Here is an 18073-nt window from a genome sequence, read left to right as displayed (position 1 = left end):
ATCGCAGCAGATGAAAGGTGCGAGGAGGAAAGCCGAGAGTAGGGTGCGGTGACGATTCCTACAAGATGGCGCCAGAGTAGCGCGCGTCGTCTGCTAGATTTTTCGGCTGCTGCGAATCGCGCCCGCGCGTCACCCACGCTCTGGCTTTAGCCATATCCGGATTAGTGAGGCAGTCGCACCACACTTCGCTCCAACGTGCCGCACGAGATATTGCCCACGCCAGCCAATATGTGGCGAATTGAAAACACGTATGCAGCTGCGCTCAAACTTTGCATTAGAGAGTATCGAAATCGTCGGTGAACTTTATTTTGAAACCGTGAGTACCAGAGGTGGGACACGTGGCATCCATCTTGCAATACTCGTGAGTCGGCAGTATATTTCTTGCACAATGTTAATAGTGGTGCATTCGTACCTTTTTAATTTTACCACTACACGATATTTATAGCGTTCAGTGGTTACGCGGGACACTTGCCTGCGCATCTCAGTAGTTCGCATAAGGGGAAAGGGGGGTGCCGTGTCTCGCAGTAAGAGCGTTGGATTTTGCATGAAGGACTCCGCACTTTGGTCGCAGTCTCCTTGGCATATTCCTCCGTAGTGGTCCCTGGAGTCGCTCCTCTGAGATACTGGAAAGAACATATTGAATTGGGGGCAAAAAAGCTTATGTTTTGTCTTACGAGAGCTTTGTGAACTTGCAGCATTGATCACACTGATACATGCCATGTTGCACCTGCAAGTCTGCGCATTATATTGATTGCAGTGTTTACTTGGTCTTTAAGCGATTTTGTATGCGGAGTCCACAATAATTGTTTATCTAGTGTTGCGCTAAGAAACCGATGCTACCTTACAATGTTCAAGTCCAAGAAAAGGTGGAAGCTGTTTAAATTTTTACGCGTTTAAGTGAAGACTGCAGTTTTCTTATCGGACAAGGACATCCCTTTTTACTTCAAGATGTTGCTAACGTCATCTAAACCTTGAAAAACCTTTCGGATGTGATTTACGTTCGAGTTAGATGCCCAAATGCACACGTCATCAGTGATTGAGCAGTGCAACCCATGTGGTAATCGTCGAAGTTTATCCATCGCGCAATTAAAGAAGGGCTAAGGACATACCTTGCGGTACTCTCTGCGTCCATCTCATCTAAATCCATCTAAAAAGATTGCTATCGTTACATTTCCTCAGCCATGTTCATGTTCCACTCCGATTACTATGTCTAAGGCAGCATCCATTGTACAGCGCTATAACGAACGAGTCCAATACACAAGAGTGTCTTTCCCTGCTTTAACCCCTATATGCCTTGTATTTTACATGTAGTACACTATTGTTCGCCATTACTCAAGTTATGAAAAAGCTTTACTCCTAAAGCCTGTATTCGTGAGGTGACAAATGTCTGTGCAAATTCAGTGTGTATCTAGACGTTTTCGCGTGACAAAAGGTGAAACAGCGCGGGCGAGCCTGAGATCGGAGAGGTCGCCATCTCATGGCAAAAAAAGGTAACACAATTGATCCAAGTATAATTTCTTGTCCTGATTGATTGTGATTACGTATTCATGGTGGACAAAATGCACATCAGACAGTATATATATGCTCAGCAGATGAAACTTCGTCACTTATTACGTTTCAAGAGGCGCAGTCCTGCATCTGTAGTACACCAGGCAGATAGGGTGTGATTTCGAGAGCATATAATGATGGGCGTGCCAGTCATACTATCCAATAGACTAAAGTAATCAAGAATTTGTCTGTCACAAACTCGTTTGTCCCTTTTTGTTGGAAGCAAAGAGGTTCCATTGCTCGGGCTTTTGCAAACAGTTCCTCGAAGGCTGAATGTTGAACCGAAGTGGCACCCATGAGGTGGGCTCATCCGTTTACATTCTTCTGCCTGAAAGTCATCCAGCGGCAGCAATGATGAGCATATCAGTGATGAGTAAGCCACTAGTATTGTTCAAAGCACAGCACTTTTCCGGCTGAAACAGTAGGCAATACTTTGCAAAGCAGTGATGGTAAGGTTATCATTAAGCCACCAGCATAAAGTTCAGAATTTTGTAGAAAGTAAAAGCAAGCGACAGCTGAACGCTTTTTCATAACCCGTAGGTTTTGCGGCACGTAACTTTATGAAGTAACCATGACCACAGAGATGCCTTCGAAATTTTTTTCGCTGATTAGGTGGCCAACTTTCTTGTAGATATGAGAAACTACTATGCATAGCAAAAGTTTTCAGGAACTCGCTTTTTAGTGTGCCTTTGTGAGACTCGTATATTAACGTTGAAACTTTATAATGTGTATGTTGGTTCTAATTCTGGCGTAATAGCTCATCACTGTAAGCTCTACAAAACTGCTTTAGTCGTGTACAACGCTCACGGTGTGTAACGTAAACTGAAAATGACACTATAAAGAAAGCTATTGAAATGTCGTAGTGAAAAGTAAAATCTATTACAACCACCAGATGTAGGGCCGACAAAGGCAAAGTGGAGAAAACGGACCAGAACACTGCACTATAATATGGGCAAAGAAGTGCTATTCTTCGCTACTTAATCTTTTCGATGTGTGTCAACAATGCGTTCCAGCTGTACAAGGCCGGTCACATTTCATAGGCATCAAGCAGTCTCATACCAGAAGACTTAATGCTGTCGATAATCGCAGGGAAAGGGCCAGCAGTATTTGTTGAAAACAGGAAATTTATTTAACCCGTGTGAAAGCATTGACTCTTCAGGACAAACGAACTATTTATTTACACTGCTCTAAGAAAACTACCATGCATTGCAAAAAGCATTTGACAAAGGAATTCGCACGAAAGGTGTTATATTTTATCACGCCTAATTAGGATCGCGTTTGCATAGTGTCCATAAGTGACAACTTCAGACCGGCAGTTACAACAAAAGTTTTGATGAATTAACTGTTGCTATGTACGTTCTGAAGCTTCTGAATACCTTATTGTAAAAAAAATAATTAAGTTTTGCCAAAGTTTAGGCATGTTTGAGTTATGTGAATTACTCGAGCCATTTTCCGTGAGTTGAGCACAACTTCGTTTACCCACGAGTCACTAAAATATATTGGCAAAACCGCTGTTGTGCCTGCCGGACCAAGATTGTTTCGCAGTGTACTGCATATTAGTCTGGTCGTGAAGCAGTTCGCTGCTGGATCGTGTTACAAGTGCGCATTTTAATTGGATTTATTAAGTTGCGCATGTTCGAACGAATATTCGAACACGCGTGAAAAAACTGCGTGGACCAGAAGTAGTTGTGGAGCGAGAAACGCGTCTTGGCCCGCCATGTTTTCGACAGATATGGGAGGAAAGTATACGTGATGGCGGCCACCCCGTGGTAGCTCAATGGTATAGGATCGTGCACATAAATGTGGAAGACGCGGATCTACTCCCACCTGCGGCAAGTTGTCTTTGTCCACTTTCGTTGTCCTTATTCTTGGTACAGGGTGCTGCGTATTTCGCTGCGTATATATCCGAAAAAAAGTCTTGCGTTCACCGCTGCACTGTTAGTGCTGAAATTTTGCAGAAGCATCGCAGGTCGGTGTCCACGTCGTTTAATGCAACACATGCGACACTCGATTGCCTCATTTTTTAAGAAAATAAAAGCGACAATTTTCCTGCGGCGGAGCAATCGCACGGCTGTGTAGCCGCACGGGAAGCAGCCGGCTAGGGAAGTTTGCCCTGTGTTGCCCGCTCCTGAAATGCGACCGCCCTCCCTGAACAAAGACCGCCCTTTCTTTACAAAGTGTTCGGTTATCTTGTTTCAGTGTTTATTCGGAAAATTGAAACTCTCTGCTTGTGTACTGCACTGCCAAGTTGATAAAGAGGGCAGGACCTCTGTAAAGCTTACGAGCTTTTAGTCCTGTCTCCTTGTCTGTCGAAGAGAAAAATAGACCGAATTGAAAATGCTGCTGCCGGCAGGCGGCGAACAACTTTGCGCCATCGTGGCAGCATCTTGCAGCCCCGTAAGTGCAGGCAAACTTGCAATTTCTTAAAATCCAGGCAGTCAACTGTGGCAAGCGTTGCACTGAACGATGTGGACTCCAACGTGCGATCCTTCTACAAAATTTCAGCAAGAACAGTGCAGCGGTGAGCGCGAAACCTTTTTTTTTTTTCATGCATACGCAGCGAAATATGTAGCACCCTGTACTTCAATTGAAAATAACAGCTATTTACCCTATACACGGCTTCATCGTTTGTTGGCTTCATCTGCTTGGGACCAACAAAAAGCGAGCCCCCTGGATAGGTGGTATTCTAAATATGGCATCGATGACGTTCTTCCGGCTCCGCAATCACTTCTGGCGCATGGTTATCGAAAGCATAGCCTTCGAGATTTGCTTCTGTTACCCGAGTCGTTACTTGGGCGTGGTGTTGCACACCACCTATTCCTCCTTATTCTTCTCGCTCATTTTGGTAAAGGTACATGAAGGACGTCGTCGTTGACTAAAAATCCTGCCGCATCCTGTTTTTGTTTTACTTTGCAGATCGTTTCATCTAATGCCACGTGGACGCCGGCGGATACGAGAGATGGCGTTACGAACGTACGTCGCTCGAGCCTGGTTTCCCAGAGGAACGCGGAGACCCGTTTCATCTAATTCACTCGCATTGTTTCTTGCGTTCACGTGATTCGTTCGTTCTGTTTTTGTAAATATACTAAAAACCTGTGTATATAATAAACTCTCTCCACCGTTTTTCTCGGGATTTCTTTCCGCGGACGCCTTTTGGTAGCTTGCGCACAACCTCTCGGGAAGATAAAGCGCGATAATTTCAGGACGAGAAAGTTTCTGCGCGGACGCCAGTCGGGTCAGTTGCGTCACGTGACCTGGGGTGTACTGAGCAAATGCCTGCTGCAAGGCTGTGTACTCATCGGCAGCTGTTTGTAAGGGCGAAGGGAAATATGCAGGCATATTTCCCTTCCCTGTAGGTCCCTTCCTTGTGGGTCCCTGTAGTATGGTATACCATACTACAAGGTCCCAGCCTCTGCCCATGCGTTACGGCGCCAAGTACTCGGGCAGTGTTTGACAGCGCTTTCAGTTTCTTAAGTCGTACATTGACTGAACGAACGTAGCATTTTCTCTTCTCCAGGTTTAAGCTAACGCGAATCAGTGCGTAGGATTCGCTCTTTCAGGAGCGCTATAAAAAGTGCGCACTTTGCCTCCGTATAGGGCTCATTGCCGCAGTTGTACGCGAGTGCAGTGATAGCTTACAGGACGTTTTCGGCAGGTTGACTTAACGACGTGAGCGTTAAGCGAGGTGAGCGTTAAGCGAGGTGAGCGTTAAGCGAGGTGAGCGTTGAGCGAGGTGAGCGTTGAGCGAGGTGAGCGTTCTGGACACTTCTAGCGCTTTTATTTTCGCGCAGGCTACGAAGTAACATTTCCGAGGAAATGACACCAGGGGGGGGGGGGGAGGGTTAATCAGCTACTAAAGTGCTGATTGGCTGGGAGCGCCTGTCTCCTTCTGACAGCAGCCCAGCCAATCGGAACATCAACAGACGAAATGGACACCACTTTAGTGGACAGTTGAAGGATACCGAATACCCCCCCTCCCCCCCCCCCCCCCGTGTGGCGTCGCCCTGTGCATGAAATATCCAGGGTGGTCGTACGACAAGTCTCTCGGCTCCTGAATGTTTGCTCTCGTGCCAGCTTCGCCTCTGGAATTTTTTGCATCGGCGCAGAACGCACATCGGACTCTTAAACAGTACGAGCAACACCGTAATTCATCTAGTGCCCCTCCAGTATTTCGGCGAGTAACTGGGAATAGCATGGCTCCGCATAACTGTCGGCCCTGTATTTGGGGGGAGAAATACCGATGGGTGCCTCGTTAAGAATTTGATTTGCGACTTCGTATCTCTAGAGATCACTTTTGCGGGGTGTACGAGCCCAGAGGGTGCCAGCCACTTATCTGCCGGCCCATTCCAAGCTGGTAAAACGGGGCGTTGTAAATCTTCGCTTCACAAATGCTTTAAACAAGTCTTGCTTCCACTCTTTAACGCGCAGTATAATTGGGCAGGCCTCCCGCATGACATGTGACGGGTGCCACAAGCTTCTGCTAGTTTGCAGCAGAAAAGGTATTAAAGAAAATCAAGCTGGGAGACAGAGCACCAGCAGACTGCGCTCCCAGAGACGACAAACGAGTCGCAGCGTTCCCTTACTCGCACAAGACATCGAGATACCGTGCAGCTTGAAGATATTGAAGATAGGTAATAAAGTAGATGTTAAAGTTTTTCTGCTCCGGGAAAATTATTAATGCTCTGCGGGCGTGTAAATAAAGTTCATTGTCGGTCTGTCCGTCTGTTTGCGGGCGTGGGAATGCCCATGCCACGCGACCAAATATTTGCAGCACTAACCATGGGAGGCGTTTTGGAGTATGCCCACTGAGTGTGGTTTACATGATTCCCCTGACTTGCAGAAAGAGAATTTGAAAGACGGCGGAGAAGTCTGCCTGAGCTAGCGCTCTCTAGCCTGCTACTCTGCACAGGGGGGAGGGCGAACGGGGACATAAAGGCGTGATGAGGGATGATGACATAGAGAGGGATGCACAATGCTGAAAGCAAGTTCAACAATGTGATGACAAACATTCACAAAGGTCTTCCATGAAGCCATTGCCGGGTTTCTTGCGTGTAGTTACTAGTTCAAAAAACCTTCAGATAAAGGCACTAAGACGAAGCCGGTGTGTGGGCCTCTCCTGCGTGAGCAGCACAGGCCCCAAGCGAAAGCTTTACAGCATCTAAAGAACTGCGATAAGCAGCTCTAGTACGCAGAGCACCTGCAGGGCACTTTTAGCCGCCGGATTATGGAGACCGCCGAGAAACATGCGCTTTGATTCTAGCTACCAGCTGCTTCAGCATTTTCTGAACGCGTTCCTTCTCATTATGTCCGGCTATCTCCTAGATACACCGTAGCGTCACCAGTTTCATTGGCCCTATTATTCTTGGCTTCATGGCGCAGAGGACCACTAGGACCCGCTGTCATGGCCGTGGGTCTAGAGGGCAGCAAAGGCCATTCCGTGTCTGTATCAGCCGGTAGAGGCGAATATTCGCCGCGTGCTCTCGCCGACCTTGAATTAGCTGTAGACGTGGTTACCGTCCTCGATGCACGCACAGGCAGAGGTGGTCGGTGTGCCTGCACCCCGCTATGCAGTTCTTCTGAAATGGCCCGGTGGCGCATCTTTCGCGAGTGTTGGCCACTTTGGCGAGCAGATTTAGCAGCCTTGTTACGTGAAGATTGGTCTCTTGCCATTTTTCGAAGGATACGAGCTTCTTGTTGCCTTTTCGGGCATTCCTTCAAAGTCGCTTCGTGAGAGCCAGTACAGTTGGCACATTTAAGTGAAGACGCATCACCCATCTTGTCAGCAAGATGGGTGATGCGTCTTGCGAACAGCACCACTTGCGATGCGATGCGAACAGCACCCACTTGTCCCATCTTTAGACATTTCCCGTACTGAAGAGGTCTCTGAACGAATGGTCGCACACGGTGCATCACGTAGCCCACTTTGACAGAGGGTGGTAATGTCGATGAAAAAATATTGATGCACCGGGAGTTCCTCAAGCGCTGAATCTCAAGAATCCGCACTGATGACCTCAAGAGACTGTTGAGGTCGGCATACTTGATTTAAAGCTCCACGTCGGCAATCGCACCAGTCGTTGTCTCGTTCCCGTAATCAACAAAGGAGCGGCTGGGGATTGCGCTTAACTGCGTAATGGTCTTTAAGTTCTCCAGTATTGCTTAATTTTTCGGATCTGTCGTCAGAATGTTCTTGCAGGCGTTGATTCTGATCTCGTTGATTTGCTTAGGGGCCACTTTCAAAATATTCGGTTAGAAATTGCCTGCTGAGGGAGTTCATGCTGTGTGACGTCGAGGGCGGCACGTAAGAAATCATGAAGGATTCCTGTTCACTCTAATTCGATGAAGCCTTCTCAGTCGACAGTCGACATACGGCGCATCTTCATACGGTGGCCCATGACTTCCAGCGTTGAGCTCCCAGGAATCGAGCTGGTCCGAGCTTCCAAAGGCACGTCCTCCAAATGAGCGATGTAGCTGGCGATTGATCTTGTTCAGGTGGTATTGCGAGCGTCTTGCTCATCCTTCATAAAATAACTCTCACGAAAATGGCAAAACCGCAGAAAACTGCGAGCACCAGTGAGCTCTGAGCACTTCTTTTTCGCGCTGCCCGTTATTCTGGGAGAAAGAAATACGTTGGCCAAACGTGCAGATGTCTAAATGAGAGACTGAAGTAGCATTTTTACAAGTTCACACAGCCGCTCAAGGTCGTTTCGGAATTCACTGCAGGAAATGCCCTTGTGTCCCTGAATTTGAGAAATGCGTTGTAGTTTCCAAACACCGCGAACACCTTATCGGTGAAATCACAGATGCTGACAAGATGCAGCGGCTGGGTAAACTTTGCACCAGCATGCCGTCCATCGCCATCACCAAAAACGAGAGAAAGTGACTGGCTGTCATGCGATGAGGTTTCATGAGATGTGTGACATCATGGAAAGAAGTATTTACTTTTTGCTCATGCCTGAAGTAGGTAGTTGTGGCGGTTTCACAAATAAAGCTTAGTTGAAGTCAGCGCCCGTGTTGGGTCTTTCTTCTGTACTCGTTTTTTTTTTTTTGCGCTGCGCAGACATGTCGATTTTGTATCGCCAACTCGCCCAAGCGTCCACTTTATCAGGAAAGGGTGTTCCTGATGTAACGCCAGGCTCCTTATTCTGGGAGAATTATTCTGCGAGGAGAAATTATACTGCGAACATGGGGCGCAAGGCACTGCGTATATTCCGTATACCTGAACGGTGCATCGTTCGCGTATACGGAAACATATTTCTGAGCATGTCTGCCCCTACAGCGAGGCAAACAACCACTGGATTACGAGGGCCAATGTGAGTCTTTCTGATTACGTGACATAGAACATTACCTAATATGCTGTACTGTGTATAACGCGGAAATGAGTGTGTTATTCGGGTCCCTCAAGAAGACAGGAGTTCCCCACAGTTCTCTTCAGGACATGGTTTTCCCGCGCGGGAACCGGTTGTGTAGGAAGGAGGTCTCTCGCCTTCTTTTAAATTACCTACAGGACACGGATTTGGCCTCCACGTGGTGAACTGAGGAGTGACCATTTGTAATTGTGAGGTCTGTGTCTGATTATGTGATTTATTTATTTTGAGTGTCACTACGGTGGAGCAATTGCCGGCAGCGACTGCAAGGCTGATCCCACCAGTAGCCTACAACTCAACAACTACGGATTTCTGTAGGTATAGTCTCGCCACCTAGCCATGATCACCTCGGCAATTTGTTGCCGCTGGAGGCCAAGTGAAGGGATAAGGGAGCCAGATGCATATAAGATTTGATGATTTGGCCAGCTTTGGCTGTTGCCAGCCCCGCGTCAGATAATGCCGGACCGGCGTGCTTGCAGGTATGACGTAACCAGGCTGCCATTCATTACGATCGGATGCTTAAACGAGCCACAGTGGTGGCTATCGTACCATGGCTTGCCCTCAAGATTGCTTTTGCCGCATCTGCTTCCCGTGGATTAGCCAATAGCGCACTAAATTGACCCAGATAGATTTAGCGAAAGTTTAAAGGAGGAGCAGAAATGGACGGAAAGATGGAGGTTAGCCAGTTCTCAGACCCGCTGGCTACCCTGTGCTGGGGAAAGGGGGTGCGGGGAATAAAAGATAATAGAAAAGAGGTGTTACAAAAAAAAAGGGAAGACAAAAACAAGAGAAAAAAAGAAAGGAGATAATGTACTGGTGCGCCATTGCAGGAGGCGGCTATCAGTATTTTTTTTTGGCCATTGTGGGCGAATTTTAAAAAATCTACCTAACTAGCACAATTCGTCAATATTACCTTCGTAAGCCTGAAATTATGCCTTCAATAAGGAAACTCGTGTGGCCTACGCTTTACGTGACCTGCAGTACTTCTTCAATTTATCGTAAAGGGACACTGAACAAAAGTATGAAAGAAATTGTGGGAAGCATCGAAATTAGACTCGGAAGACGCGACTGTTCCGATACGCAGTGTTTGTTTCACATATTTTTTAACGGATGTCTGCATTTTTGGAAGATTCTGAGCGCCCGGTGGCTGCACGCCGACCGCCGTGACGTCCTGCCGGCCTGCAGCAGCAACAGCAGCCGTTGTTGCAACCAGGCGTTGAAGTTGTTTCGAAATTGTTCGCGCTTAAGTTTCTGCACACTACACCTGGCGACAACTTTCTGTGGCAGTGCAGCCAAGGCTACGGAGCCGAGTCGCACCTCTTTTTGTGTGCTCCTGCACGTAGTGTCCTATCGAAATATTATTTACGATATGCAGGTTCAATAAAAAGGTTACAGTCACTTGCACTTTTAACTCGATAGCGTTAAAGGGACACTAAAGGCAAATAATTCAGATGTGCAAAATAGTGAAATAGTTCCATCTTCCTACACACTAATCCGTAGAGACAGAGGATCACGTGGTGGCGGAGTTGCAATTGCGATAAAAAACAACATTAAATTTACTCGCTTAGATGGTATCAACAATCACGAAAGCATATGGTGCAAATTGAAATTTTTCGATAAGAATATAACTTTGGGTGGTGTCTATCGTCCTCCGAATGCTCCCCCTGAGTATATAGAAGCACTATATGATTACTTGCTGCGAAATACCAATTCACGCTCAAACATCCTTATCACTGGCGATTTCAACTTACCCGGCATTAATTGGTCCAGTCTTTCCCACGACGGCAAGGATTCTAAAAATGCTGAGCCTCTACTACTAACTGCGTTTACCTTTTCCTTAAACCAACTTGTTTCCGAAACTACCAGGATTTCCAATTCTTCTTCTATTCTTGACCTTGCGTTTGCAAGCAGTTCGCTCCCAAACTGCTCTGTTAGTATCAGAGATGGGATATCTGATCATAAGTTACTCGTGTTAACATGTCCTATTTCTGGCTCACGATCACCCGTCAAGCCTTCTGACATTTTTATCAGGGACTACACGCACGCGGATGACAATGCAGTAGTCGGCTATATGGAATCCATGTTCCCATATTTTAATGAAATAAGAGATGTCAAGGAGCTATGGTCATGTTTTAAAGAAATGATATTTCATTGTGAGCGCAGTTATGTGCCTTTAAAAAAGAAACGTGTCAACAGGGACTACCCATGGATGAATCGTGATTTGATTCATCTAAAACGCAAGATTAAACGCTGTCGCAAACGTGGTGACAAACAACAGCTTCCAAGTCTTGTACAAACATTTCAGGAAAAAGTGCACGCAGCAAGAAACCAATTTTTTTCCTGCACTCTGTCCTCTTTCATGTTAGAACAACCCAAAAAATTTTGGCGTTATTTGTCTAAAGATAAAAGCGGTATCACAGAAATAAAAGAATCGGGCGTAATCATCGATGACCCCTCCATAATTTCTGAAAAATTCAACGCATTCTTCCAGTCCGTTTTCACGCTGACGGCGTCACACGCACATTTGCCATCTTATGCACTTCTTGAACCGATGCCTGAAGTAAACTTAAGCAAAGAGGGCATTCTTCACCTTTTGCGTACACTTGATATAAAAAAATCACCTGGTCCTGACGAAATATCAAACGTGTTTCTTAACAGATATGCGACCTGGGTAGCAGAGTATTTGTATAAAATATATACAGTCTCGTTAGAATCTTGTGTGATACCCGATGACTGGCGCTCCGCAAGGATAGTCCCAATTCACAAGACTGGATCACCATTAGAATTAAACAACTACAGACCAGTTTCCCTAACATCCACAATTTGTAAGATGTTAGAACATATTATATTTAAGGCGATTATGATACATCTAGAAAATAACCAACTGCTTCATGACAATCAACATGGCTTTAGGTCCGGTCTGTCCACTGCAACTCAGCTAGCCGAGATAACCGATGATTTCGTAAATTCCCTAAATTTGAAGGGTCAGATTGACGCAGTGTTTTTAGACTTTTCAAAAGCGTTCGACGTTGTTCCACATGATGATTTAGTAACGAAACTGCATGCTATTGGTATTGAAGACAACATTGTTCGCTGGATAGCAGGTTACTTAGCTTCAAGGAAACAATACGTGGCCGTTAACGACTGCATCTCTGATACACTAGATGTACACTCAGGAGTACCACAGGGGTCGGTGCTCGGTCCATTGTTGTTTCTGGTCTATATCAACGACATCTATTTTTCAGTGCAACCTCCTGTAAAGATCCGACTGTTTGCGGACGATTGTGTCCTTTATTCCAGCATAAATCAACACGCTGATCAAGTCAGACTAAATGATGCATTGCAATCAATCAGTGCATGGTGTGATAAATGGGGCTTGAAACTCAATACTTCGAAAACGGCAAGCATAACATTTAGTAACAAAAAAGAACCTTTACAATTTGCTTACACCATTAAAAATGCTTATATTAAAAAAACTAACCAGGTGAAGTATTTGGGTGTTACACTGGCAAGTAATTTGAGTTGGGAACCTCATATAGATAATGTTTGCAGTAACGCACTGAAAAAGCTGGCATTTTTAAAACGAAAACTACGTCATGCGTCACCTGCTGTAAAGTTAACAGCATACAAAGCTCTCATTAGGCCAAAATTAGAATATGCGGACCTAATCTGGAGTCCGTATCAGCAATATTTAATTAAAAAAATAGAAAGGGTGCAGAACATGGCATTGAGGTTCATTTATTCTACCTATTCGCGCTTCTCCAGCGTATCAGTTCTTCGAGACAAAGCGAAGCTGAAAAAACTCGATCATCGCAGAATGGTATCCAGATTAAAATTTATTTATCAGCTTTACCATGGTCACTTTAACATACAGCGCGAACGTCACATAACCGAGCCGCCAATACGCTTTGCCCGTACACAACACAACAAAACAGTTAGGCAACCATTCAGTCACCTTAGCATGCATCAATACTCCCTGTTTCCTCATGCTATTTCATTGTGGAATAAATTACCACAAGAAATAGTTAGTGCTAATACCACACAATCGTTTGTTCATCTTGTGAATGGTTTTTCTTTTGATTAATAGCATGCACATAGGGAAAGAAATTAATTAATCATTGTCTGTGTTTTGTAATAAAATTAGGTGAACATGCTGAATTGAGTGACCTGTTGTGTGTACATTGTTTGTCAGTACTTGTTGTTGAGTTGCAAACTACAACTGTTGTTCCTATATCGTATTCATGTTCATAGGTCTAAATTTCAAAGGCTGATGTTCCTGTATATTATATTCTATATATCTTTATTATTGTTCTGTATTCTGTTTTTTTGTTATTATTTCTAGCCTTGTTTGTTACTATTGATGTAACCACTCCTGCTTGGGCCCGAATAGGGCCTGCAGTATTTGTAAATAAATAAATAAATAAATAAGTCGACGTGGACTGTTGAAATACCGTTCGTGAAACGTCGCAACGTTTGTGTCGTGCCAAGGAGGGACTTCGTTTACGAGAAAATTGCATCTGAAGGGTCCGAATACCTTGTTCGAAATTGAAATCTCCCGCCACCCAACCGGGGGAGTGGTGACGTCGCACACGCCATCACCACCCTTTGCTGCCGTCGGTGAGTAAAACGGCGCCCGACAGACGGCGGCACCGAGCCAAGACAGAGCGGTGGATTCGCCGCTGCAGCTGCTGTGTGGCGTAGACCGTTCGGGAATCTCGCGACATCACATGAGAGTTGAATTCTCTCCTACTTGCAGTTTGTGCGAGTTTCGCGAGCGATCAAAACCAGCGCAGCACTACGCGATAACGAAACTATTGAAACGCGAAAGCGTGGGCGGCGCAGAGTCGAGCGAAAACGAAACCTTTCGACCGCCTGCGTCGTTGTAAAGGGTTATTTCAATTAGTTTTTTTTTCTAAAAGCGAAATAGAACTGCATAAGTAGCATTTTATTTCGTCTTGTAATACAATACAATGATGTTTTTTGCAACGAGTGGTTGAGTACTAGTCACAGAATTTAACTGAGGAGTGGTTTCGTCATCGGGCAAGTGCTTCAATGTCCCGGAGGAGTCTCTAATCATGCCCTGCGTTTACCTCAGTTTCCTTATTATTAAGGCCCTATTCGCGATAATATTGACGCCATAGAGATTCTCAAGCACTAATCTATCACTTTAGCTTGACTTAATATTTGCCTTTAGTGTACATTTAAGGAGCCTGGGTCGCAGAAAATTCGGCGCCTGCGTCCGGCGTCGAACGTCATTCTGACAAAACGATTTTCGTACCACGCATATTTACTGAGCTAATTGAATTTCTCAAGCTAAAATACATGGAAAAATCGCTAACTACGACTTACACACAACCTACAGACATGATAGCGCTCGGATTGTAATTTCAGTATACGATAAAACGTAATTCTGTTACGCGAAAACTCAAACAAACCCCTTTTCCAGCGTTTCTACAATTCACCGACCGGGCGCGGCGCCTGCCATTTGCACGCACCGGCGCGCGGGTGTCTCGGGGGCCACGGAGCGGCGCACCCAGTTCCTTGCAATACCTCCAGCTGGCGCTCACCTCCACCTAATTGTGGCCCACGCAAGAGGCCGCGTTTCTACAACAAAGCCCGCCTTCGTGCATCGCTTTCGTGGCCAGCGTTTCTTGGTAAACATTACGGTTACATACGCTCCAGTTGCCGGGAAGCGTGAGAAGCAGTCATGGATCTTTGAATGCTGTCACGTTCCAATCTTAAAGCCGGAGCTTAAACGTCCTCCAATTTTGTTTAAATGCAAGATAATAAATTAATAATCAAGAAAAACGTTACGTGTCGAAGGACCTTCTTTTCATGCTAGTCCATGCTTTGCGGTTTTCTGGTGTCCGTATCTCTTTTCCATCGCCGCTAAACGAATATGGCATCTCCGGGTGGCAGCGCGTCAACGTCGCCTGCCGACGCATTTCCACAGCGTTCCGTGACTCCAGCCGCCTTGCATCTGTGGCAGAATTTGTCGAAGGAAAAGCTGTCCACGAAGGCCAAGACAGTTGTGTACAACGCTTGCAAAAGTATCCAAAAGCGACCCGCGACTGGCTATCACAGACGCATGTCGGAAGGTGAGCGAGCTGACTGGGGTTAGCGAACACAGCGTGTACCGGATTAAGTGCGAAGTACAGCGTGGCCCTTTGAAGTCACCGAAGCGCGTACGGCCGCGTCTACCAGCAGCACACAGCAGTGCCAGAACCGAAAGAACGAGGCTGCAACTTCGCGACAGTTTCTCCCTAGCCTCTCTACGAAGAAAAGTGCACCGGTATTTCCTGCAAAATGCAATTCCGACATCCGCAGAACTTGCTCGAGGTGCGACCAGGGGTAGTGACAGAGATATGCCTAAAATGTGTGTGCGTACAATGCAAAGGCTGCTCAACGACATTGGGTTTCCTTTTCGCAAACGGAAGAGAAACTCTGTTCTCCTCGAGAGAAATGACATCATCTTGTGGCGGCAGCGGTACCGGCGTACCATCCGGAAGGTCGTCATACTTAAAAAAAAAATTTAGCCCAGTACATAACTCAGGCTTGCATCTTTCATGCAGTGCACATAGTCTATCTCCTATAGTCAACCTTTATGTAGAAACAAACGAGCTCCCACTAGAGAGTAGGAGAGCCACTCTTAGCTGTACATATATTCTTAAGGTGCAATCTCTACCAAAACAAATTTGCTATTAACTTTTAACTAAACGTCCTTCCAGAATAATATTCAACAACGGACGACAAACTACTAGAGCTCTGCCCCTGCGATTTGAAAAGAAGTGTCAGAACCTTGGCATAGGGGACACATTACCTGGCATTGCCCACAGACATGATACCCTATCCCCATGGTTTATCTTTCCCAAAGCCTGCGATCTCATTCTAACACATTCCGTAAAGCACAAGCTTCACCACAACACATTATTCAGGAATTCCTTTCACTAGAGGCAAAATGCAGCGTTTTCACGGGCTTGGTTCGAAAACGACTGGCCATGCTGGAAGTGCAGTTGTCCAAGGGAGCTGGGAAGAAACAGTAAGACTTTCGCAGTGTACAGAAGAAGGCCCAGTTCATTTGTTAATTTTTTGGGACCCTCCGGGCTCTTGCCCAGACATGGACTCATAGAAGTGACCGAATTTTTAAAAGAACCTATACCTAGTGTTTGGCGCATGATAGCTTTAGTTGCTTATGTGCCATTAAACTCAACATGACGACATTTGGAGGTAGAGACCACTCGACCCATTCGGCTATACTTTCATTGGGAACAGCCTCGCTCAACATGAACTTGTTGCGCTTGATCATGCACATATGACACGCATGACCACAAAGGAATGATCACAAATGGAACGACCGCGACTGCATGGCGACGATGAAATGATGAAAATGGCACGAAGACCCTGGGATGACGACCCTAAATTGATGGGACGATGGTATGACGACAACGTGATGCCGATGCTTGGATGAGGATGACTGTGCATGTGACGACGACCACGTGACGCAATAGTATGAGGAATATAGAAGACCGACGATTGCGTAACGACAAATACATGGAGACAACGGGATGACAAGAGCGACAAAAATGACGATGGAACGACCACGGCGGCGTAGCGGCGACTTTTTGACGACGATGTACATTGACGAAAATGGCGCGAAAACGACGGACTGACGGGAGTCTCGGCAAAGACTGCGGGGACCCCCCCATCACGTGACCCGCGTCACTCGCTAATCCTCGGATTTCATGGTCTCCGGAACTGGGTCGGTTAGCTACGAGATCGGGCGAGTTTTCGCGCCGAAAAAACGGACCGAACAGCCGCGCCAAACCCCAGGGAGGAAGGCAAATGATCGTGCACTTGAAGGCGAATATCTGTTCCAGTGAAGATATTTAGGCAGCGCTTGTAGATTCGTCGCGTCATTTCGTGTATCCCATGGCCAGTCACCGGCACATGCGTGGAAGTAAGGGTAGATGAGCGAATAAGCTGATTCGTCTGCCACGTAAAGCAATTTTGAAAAGGTATCTTAAATTGCGTCGGAAACATGACCGTATTCCAAAGGGCGGAGTAGTAAGCAAATAAAACTTTGCTGTAATAAATACGGATCTAGCCTTTCACTACGGCGTCTTATAGCCCAGGGGTTGCTTCTGGACTACAAAGTAAGTAAATCGATCAATCCTTGTTGCATTGATCCCCGGGGCCTTCTGTGGATTGTGGCGTGACCATTCAATAAACATACTTGGGCTAACTTTATCCCCCCAAAATTATGCGAGCTATGCGAATGCTGCTCTTATATAGGTTCTTTATGCTCCTCGGAAAACAATGTGCGTGAATAGTGGCACTCATCAAGAGTGTAATTCGCAAGAATTTCCCAATCAAAAAATTTAATAATTTATTTTAGAGCTCTCGTTCACTAGCGTGGAGTATGAAACCCTCGCGAACCTGACCAACCAGTCAATAATCGTTAAGGTTCATGAATCGTATAGGTTTATGTCGAACGCCGCATATTTTCAGGTCACGATTGCCTTTTGCGCGCTGTTCCTGGGGAATGCGGCGTGCTTCGCTGTCTGTCACTTCCACTGTACTTCCCCTTGGGCATCAAACCGAGCAGCGTCCTGCGTATTTGCATACACATCGCATTGCAGCAAATCACGTGAGACTTCGGAGTCGTGCCCAAGGGGAGTTTGATCCATGTATGTGTGACTTCCATTTGATAGCGCTACATGGTGGTTCTCTCTCCGCTCACACCTTAAGCGCACTGCAATACTTTTTGTGCGAGGCAGAAAGCGTCTCTTGCAATGACAAAAATAAATAAATAAATAAATAAATAAATAAATAAATAAATAAATAAATAAATAAATAAATAAATAAATAAATAAATTTGAAGAGGTCTTCGAGCCAAATCCATGATCTGATTACGAGACACGTGGTATAGTAGGGGCCTCCAGATTAATTCAGACCATCTGTGTTTTTTTTTAACGTGCACATAAATCACCTAAATAGTATAAACTCACGCATGCGTCGACATCGACCTTTTAAAGCCTGATAGAGGCAGATCACGGAAGCTATTCGGCAAGCAAGACACCAGGAGAGAAAATTTTTTCGATACCGCAAAGGGCACTGCGCAGTCACTTGAAGCCCCAACTGGATGCCTGTGAACGAAAAAA

General features: G+C 45.8%; 1 protein-coding gene across 8 annotated transcripts in view; it reads left to right on the top strand.

Moving 5' to 3' along the window:
• Positions 1-4671, top strand: part of LOC139061219 (uncharacterized) — a 51378-nt gene extending 46707 nt beyond the window's left edge. For all 8 annotated transcript variants that reach the window (XM_070540890.1, XM_070540888.1, XM_070540886.1 and 5 more), the window contains one exon: positions 4465-4671. The gene's annotated coding sequence lies outside the window, so the exon portion shown is untranslated. The remainder of the gene's footprint in view (positions 1-4464) is intronic.
• Positions 4672-18073: the final 13402 nt, after the last annotated feature.

Source organism: Dermacentor albipictus, chromosome 6 (assembly GCF_038994185.2).
Source record: "Dermacentor albipictus isolate Rhodes 1998 colony chromosome 6, USDA_Dalb.pri_finalv2, whole genome shotgun sequence".
Classification (NCBI taxonomy): domain Eukaryota; kingdom Metazoa; phylum Arthropoda; class Arachnida; order Ixodida; family Ixodidae; genus Dermacentor; species Dermacentor albipictus.
Note: the sequence above shows the minus strand (reverse complement) of the source record. Positions and strands in the feature narration are given on the sequence as shown.